The 8195-nt window shown below is 40.3% G+C and overlaps 1 protein-coding gene across 6 annotated transcripts in view; it reads left to right on the forward strand.

Moving 5' to 3' along the window:
* Positions 1–8195, forward strand: part of SLITRK4 (SLIT and NTRK like family member 4) — a 694124-nt gene that overhangs the window by 313766 nt on the left and 372163 nt on the right. For all 6 annotated transcript variants that reach the window (XM_077755188.1, XM_077755189.1, XM_077755186.1 and 3 more), the window contains 2 exons: positions 1033–1094; positions 2539–2684. The gene's annotated coding sequence lies outside the window, so the exon portion shown is untranslated. The remainder of the gene's footprint in view (positions 1–1032; positions 1095–2538; positions 2685–8195) is intronic.

The raw sequence follows: 8195 nt of genomic DNA on the forward strand, positions 1-8195 counted from the left end.
TTAATTGATTGTGGGGGGAAGGGTAGCCCACGTGTGAAAAGACCTAGAAGACTGTTCTGCATTCGTGGGCCAAAGCTTGTGAAAATTGCTTCATTATGAAATGAGCTAGTGACTGAATGTCCACACAAGTGGAGAAAATGGAGCTCTGGCCAGTCCTCGGCAAGACTGAACAAGACTACAGAGCATCAAACAGTCCTTTTGCCAGTCAGTTCTATTTCTTGCATTCCCAGCTTTTTTTTTTTTATTTTTAATGATTTTTAAAATTTATATTAGACACACACACACACGGAATGCAAGTGGGAGAGGGGTAAAGAAAGGGAGACACAGAATCCAAAGCAGGCTCCAGGCTCTGAGGTGTCAGCACAGAGCCCGACGTGGGGCTCGAACTCACAGACCGTGACATTGTGACCTGAGCTGAAGTTGGACGCCTAATGGACTGAGCCTCCCAGGTGCCCCTTTTGCATTCCAAGCTTTATGTCAAACTGTAGAGTCCATCAATACCTTCTTGAATTCAGTACAAAGAAATGTATCTCCAAAATAATATTCACCTTGTCTTTTGTCAAGCAATGAGAGCTGCATAGCAAAGAAAACCTTATATTCCAGATAGTCCAGGCAAGTCTCAACTTTACGGTTCACCCCATTATCAGATAATATGTCCCAGTTTTTATTCAGCATATATAAGTGATACAACTTAGCATTTCTTTTTCATCTTTTAACTGATAAGACATGCAGAGTGCTCAAATCAGAGCCCAGTCACGGTATCTAATCATTTCATGTGTTTGGTAATATCAAGGTCATTGCTTCCATTTAATTGATTCTTTGCTACCTTTATTTTAGATCTGCCTGTTTTGCATTGTGTGTGTCTTTGAAAACCACAAATCGGTCTTTGAAAGACAATAGGACATTGTCATAAATAAATAATTTCCCAAATTCCTTGGAGATTCTTCTGAATTCTCTATTCTTGCCTTAGTTTATTTAATGGGGGCAAGCTGCTTTGATGAAATTCATTTTGTATTTTAATTTTTGTTCTAGAATTTGCTTGCTCTGACTTCCAGTTTGTGATTCCTGAGAGTGCTGTAGACAGGAGAGAACCTGTAAGTTCACAATGTATTGTTCTTCTATTTGGAGATTTGCTGTAATCAAACATGCATTTTCAAAAAGTTATCCTGCCACTGAGATGGGGGTCGGCATACAGGGTAGATCGACAGGGGTGAGATTGAAATGTCACTGTGTAGGAAACTTTGTACAAATATATCTCTTTCATTGCCAGTTTAAATGAACAAACATCCTGTTTTAAAATGTAACTGCCCCAATGAGATGGATCGCTTCTCTAGCCCAGATGTCTCTTCCAAACGCCGAGGCCATGTTTTAATGGCCTATTTAAAATCTCCACGTGGATGCTTATTCTAGTCCATGCCATCATCATTTTTCACATGTAGCACTGCATCAGCCTCCTAACTACTCTACCCTCTAATTTCTTTCCATACAGCAGCAGGGCTGATCTTTTCAAATTGCAAATCTAATCATATCCCATCATCATCTGCAACCTTCTACAATTAAATAACTTCGCATCATTCTTTGAGAGGGTGGGGGTGGAACCTTTATCATGACCTACAAATGCCTTAAGTTCTGTGGCTTCCACTTACATCTCTAGCTTCCTTTGCAACTGCGCTCCCCCATGATTTGTCCTCGGGCCATGCTTTCACGCCCTTTGGAACACTCTTCCCTTCCCTCTTCATATTCTTTCTTTAGGTTATCAGCTCAATCATCACATTCTCAGAAGTTCACTTTCCCTGAGTTCAAGACTAGATCAAGTGTATTCGTGAGATCAGATCTATCTCTTTGTAATTAGCTTATTAAAATCTATCTCTCCCTACTAAATTTTAAGCCATAATGTGGGAAACTGTGTCTGATTTTGCTTTCTGTTGTATGTCCGTGACCAGGCCCGATGCCTGGTACGTAGGAGACATTCATTGTAACATTCAGTGGATGAATGAATGAGGGCTAGTAGAAAGATGCCGACCACTCATTTGGTAATGAGATTTAATGCAGTCTTTTTGCTTTCTTTCCAAAACCCAGCTCCAAAAAATTGGATGTTGAGATGAAAGGAAAGAACATGCTTTAGAAGTATGGGCTTAATCAGGAGACTTGGGGGCAACATTGAGGTTGGCACGAAGAGGCTTTGGATAATTCCAGGACAGTCTGATAGGTGCTAGGTGACATCGAGGCAGAGAAATCCAAAAGCACCTTTCGCCTTTTTACAACTCCAAGGAGACTTGCTTGCTCTCTTATGGCTTACAGTCTAACTATGTCCTTCAGTAGCAATAAGGAATGTTTAAACCATTGAGTAATTTGTTTTTTATACAAGTTATTGGTCCCAGTCATCAGTGGGAAAGGAAAGAATGATTTGCTTCAGTCTTCAAATGAAAGAAGACTGAAAATGAAATGAAAATTCTAGAAACTGAAATTATTTTATGAATGTAAATAGAGCCTGGCTGAACCCTATACTCCTTGAAGACGAATTGCTATTTTCTACAGAGAATTTACATGCATGAGGAGTAAAATGTGCCGTGGCATTGAAGATTAATCTTCTCAGGAAGTCATCAAGGGAATTAACAATCAAAGATGAACCAGACTAAAGGCAGACCCCTGGTCCCTGGCTGCTCCTCTCGAGGATAGTCAAGGTAAGAATGGACTGGGATGGTCAAAATGAGAGGCTGAAGTAAGAGAATGTGAGGAGAGTCCTTTTGAACAATAGGATTTTTCCACAGTTCATTTTTCTAGTGGTTGATTTGCATTTTTTACAGTACTCTGCTTTAATCTGTAACTATTCCTCAGATGGCCGTCATTATTATCTAAGAGAAATGGCACTATCTTGTCACTAAGTAGGGATTGTGAAGAATATGATCATCTCAGAACTGAAAGCAAATACACGCACTGATATTAGCTGAATTATATTATGGTTCTCCTAAGATGGTAGCATTTATTCTCTCAATTAAGACAAAAATCGACTTAAGGCACTCAAGTATTCTGGGAGTTCTTGAAGACTGAATTGTTCTGAAGGTTGGTTACCTTGAGGAAGAAGTTGGTAACACATTTGCAACTGACTTTATAGAAATCTTACAGAAGAGCAGAAGATTCTAATTAAAATGGGGATGTGAAGTTGAGGTGTAATTATGAAAATTGCTCTTATTAGAACATTATACTTTAATGCGGCACCTTTGTAAAGCCTGGTTTTAAATGCTGAAGAGGAAATAATTGCTTTTTATCATTTGAAATATTTTTATTTTTCATTTATTCCTTTACACTGAAATAAATACAGCAATTAGATGACACTTGAAGCTATAACATGATAAAAATATTTCCTGTCTTTAATTTGATACTGAAGCTTAGATCATTTTCAGCCTTTTAAGTAGTGTTTCCCCTTCTATCCCTTATTTGTACAAGCGTCTAGGTAGAGAAGAGTAGACAAAGATGTCTTGGAGAACTGTTATTATCCAGTATGCGTGTGGCACAGGGCTAGTGATACAAATAAGCATTTAATATAGGATATCTGTTGATAGGAAAACAGAAGAATGAGAAAATTAATAAAACCATTTTCAAAGTAGAAATCACTAAAGTTGAAACTCTATTAAAGAGTGATTGCATTCAAACTTTGAGTCTTAGGTTCACTAATTTTACCTTTATTGTAGCTAGGAAGCCGTAAGCCAGCAGATTGTTCCTGAATACCAAATGTGGCATGAATGAGGTGCTCACGCGGCGTGCTTTGCATAGACAGGGTTAAGGAAAAGGCCCTGAGCACGTTAGGCCAGGATAATAGACTCAGGATACATTGACCCAAGTGGAGTTAAAAACAGGCATAATCATAATAATAAAATTTCCTTCAGAGGGATCATGCTTTTCACTAAAAGTGCCTTTCTAACATGTGATGGAAACACATTGCGGGCCCATTGGAAAGATTTGCGGTCAAATGCCTTCTCACACTCAACTTCATTAAGAGTTTTTTCTTCCTCTCCACAGCCCCACTTCCTTGTGTATATAATATCTCGCCTCCTTAGCAAAGACGATCAGCGTATTTTTGCAGCCTTAGAATCATAATATATATGCCAAGGTTAACCCATACAAAGTTTGTTGTAAAGGTCTCACTTCTAGACACATGTCATTGATAACTGAGTAGTACATTCCCTCCCACTGACACTGGCCATGGTGCTACAACCTCTTTATACGGCAGCCACTACCTACAGGTACAGCTTGCTTCATGAGACGAGAACCCCTTTGCTACTGTAGATCCACACCACTGCTTCCAAACCTCTTGTGCTCCATGGCACACATGTAGCTAATGGAATGTGTGTAACACCATGCTTATTAACAGAAAAGGCTGCTCTAACCATGGGCTAGAGGCTACACAGAATGGTCATGGGATGAAATGACTCACAATCCATTTGAGGCCACAGTGGGAGGGCCTGGATCGGACATCAAGTCGTCTTTATTCTGTACTCGCCTTGAGGTTTATTAGCTGTCAACTGTCTTGAGTAGTCAGAACAAAGTTTAGAACATCACCAAAAACCTTTTTTCCCAAGCCATGGATTAGATAAAAAGAGATCTTTGTAGCCCACTCATCGGATATAATTATGGCAAAGCACCCTCGTTGTAGGCAATGCGTTTGTCTTTGAGACACTTGCAGATTTTTTCCTGGCATATATTCGTGTCTCCTCTAGTGTTAATGATCCCATTATGTGGATATTCTTTTTTTTTAATTTTTTAATGTTTTTTTAAAAAATTTATTTCTGAGAGAGAGAGAGAGAGACAGCGTGAGCAGCGGAGGGTCAGAGAGAGAGGGAGACACAGAATCTGAAACAGGTCCAGGCTCTGAGCTAGCTGTCAGCACAGAGCCCAACGTGGGGCTCGAACCCATGAACCATGAGATCATGACCTGACCCGAAGTCGGACGCTTAACCGACTGAGCCACCCAGGCACCCTGGATATTCTTGGCTGTAAATTGAAATTAGCTCTTAGACTCATAATTTTCCAAATCTGGCCATCATATATAAAGGACATAGGTACAGCAATATTTACCTTGACATTCGAAAAGTATCCCTTTCACTTGTTGCCTTCAAGTGAAATGCATACTGTGTGGTTTATTAACTCTGATGTGTTGATAGTGTAGTATTTTTAAAAATTTTTTTAAGTCTCTTTATTTTTGAGTGAGAGAGAGAGAGCACAAGTGGGAAGGGGGCAGAGAGAAGGAGAGAAAGAATCCTAAGCAGGTTCCATTGCCATCAGTGCTGAGCCAAATGCAGGGCTCGAACTCATAAACTGTAAGATCATGATCTGAGCCGAGATCAAGAGTTAGATGCCTAAACGACTGTGCCTCTCAGGCACCCTGGTGCTATACTGTTTTAAGCAATCTTTTTTTTTTTTTTAATTCATGCTTTGAATCTGAAACCCCAGAGGACACATTTCCTCCACAATTTATGTCATTTATGGTCTAGAAGAGGTCTAAAAAATAATAATCTCATGTATTGCAGATAATTTTCGAATGTGTTGGTGTGCTGCTTTTTTTCATTCTCCTTTGTGTTTAGCCTGAGCCTCCTCTCAGGTCACCCATTGCCTGAAAGAGGTAGAGGAAGTAATGGGGGATTAAGATTAATCAAAGAGAGTCAATTGTCAGATATTGGTTCCCAAAATCGGGCACGGTGATCATATGTGGGTATCTTAGCTTCTTCTGTTTGGACAAAGCACAGAGGAGAGAGAGTGTGGCAGAATTCCCAGTATAGAGCAAGTCACATAATAGTCTGGGAAATTGAAAGCATCATAAAGATGTCCTTAAATTAGCATGCATTTGAGGGGCGCCTGGGTGGCTTAGTCGGTTAAGTGTCCGACTTTCGCTTAGGTCATGATCTCGCGGTTCGTGGGTTCGAGCCCCGCGTCGGGCTCTGTGCTGACTGCCAGCTCAGAGCCTGGAGCCTGTTTCAGAGTCTGTGACTCCCTCTCTCTCTGACCCTCCCCTGCTCACGCTGGCTCTCTCTCTCTCTCTCCTAAAAATAAATAAAAATATTAAAAAAAAAATTTGCATGCATTTGAGTAACAAGGTACCGCAGAGGTGTAAAGGTTAGAAAGCCTGAGGAAGATGTTCTGAACCTGGATTTAAGGACAGACTCAAACAGCCAACGAGCCCACATACCCCAGAGTGATACAGAGAAGTTAGCCAAGATTTCTCAGGCCCTTAATGGGTGAGTGAACTGATAAACCACAATGAGTCTGAGATTGCTGAAAGGAAGCCATCAAATGCAGAGATGTCATGGTCATGGGCTATGGCAGGAACATAGACTTGGGCTCTGGGTGCCCGTGTGGAGGGCAAAAACGTTGCAGGAATGTCAGCCACAACACAGGATAGGACCCGAGAGGCCACACGGAATTGGAGACCAGCAAAGCTCAGAGGACATCCTGTGGTTCAGGAGACCTTTCCCTAATGCCACAAGGTTATGTCAAGTGGATACAAAGTTTGAAATAGCGAGAGTATGGCAGGCCCCCTGGGAGCAGGGGAAAAGCATCCTAACAGGGAATTTGAATGTTGGATTAAGTCCAGAGTGTGCAGTCTACTGAAACAAACTACCAGACAACAAAACAAAAGCCTTTGTCAACTTGCATGAAACAGGTACTAGATAACATAAGTCAGAAGAAAGGCGCATGCGGATTGATTTCACTTATGTGAAGAATATATGTGGATTCTGAAAAACAGAGGAACAAACAAAACAGAGATTCGTAGATCCAGGAAACAAGCTGTTGGTTATCAGAGAAGGGAGGGTTTGGGGGGTGCTGAAATAGGTGGAGGGGACGAAGTGGTGCAAACTGCCAGTTATAAAATAAATAAATCATGGAGATGAGAAGTGTGACGTAGGGAATAGTCAGTAATGTTAAAATCACTTTGTGTGGTGACAGATGGTGACTACCTTTATCGCGGTGACTATTTCATAATGTATATAAATGTCAAATCACTATGCTGTATGCCTGAAACTAACACAGTATTGTATGTGAACTTCAATTAATGAAAAGGTTGATTGGGCCGCCTGGGGGGCTCAGTTGGTTGAGCTGAGCATCCGACTTCGTCTCAGGTCCTGATCTCATGGTTTGTGGGTTCGAGCCCCATGTTGGGCTCTGTGCTGACAGCTTGGAGCCTGGAACTTGAACTTGCTTCTGATTCTGTGTCTCCCTCTCCCTCTGCCCCTCCCCTGTACTCTGTCTCTCCCTGTCTGTCTGTCTCTCTCAAAAATAAACATTAAGCAATTTCTTTAAAAAGGTTTATTGAGGTATAACTTACATACCATCAAATTTATTCATTTTTAGGTACACACTCCAACTATATTTAGTAACATTAACAGAGCTGTGCAACCATCGCCAGTTCCGCTGGCGATGAAGGGTCAGATGGGGGAGAGAAGTAACTAAAAGAAAATTTTTAAATTAAAAGTTACTCAGTTTTGGAACATTTCTATCAAATCATTATGTGTGTGTGTGTGTGTGTGTGTGTGTGTGTGTGTGTGTGTGTAATGTATGTTTAATGTATTTATATAGGCTATATGTCTCTATAGCATACATACATGTAGCTATATGTATGTAGTTACATCTACTGTAGAGTTATACATAAGAACACACATGAACTATACATGTCATGCTGCTCTTCTGTAAGAACAGTGCTCCATCATTCATTATTTTATGAATGAATTATATCAGTCATTCCTCTAATGATACCAAGAACACAAAGTAGAATGAATTGTCTCTTCCTTTAAGGATTTCAGGGTCTAAGTGGGAGGCATTCACAAATGATGGCAGCACACTAGCACATGTGCTCTGATAGATGTATGCCCTAGAATAATATCCTTTCATTCTCCCTACAACCTTTAAGATGAGCCACGTATTCTCACTATTCTCAATGTATAGTTGAAGACTCTGTAGGCTACAGCTGTTGCAGTAACAAATACAGTGGGGAGAAGAGCAGAAATTAGATAATTTTAGATTATTTTAAGTATTTAAAAATACTAATTTTTGGTCTTAAGTTCAGCAGATCATCTCCACTAAATGTATCTCAGTACTTTATAAATGATATAGAGGCATACTTTTCTTTTTGTAGAATTTGTGATCATTGTTCCACTTACAAGAATTTATTAAATACCCACTCTGTCCCAAATGGTGTGCTA

This window comes from Crocuta crocuta, unplaced genomic scaffold, assembly GCF_008692635.1.
Source record: "Crocuta crocuta isolate KB4526 unplaced genomic scaffold, BGI_CrCroc_1.0 scaffold581, whole genome shotgun sequence".
Classification (NCBI taxonomy): Eukaryota; Metazoa; Chordata; class Mammalia; order Carnivora; family Hyaenidae; genus Crocuta; species Crocuta crocuta.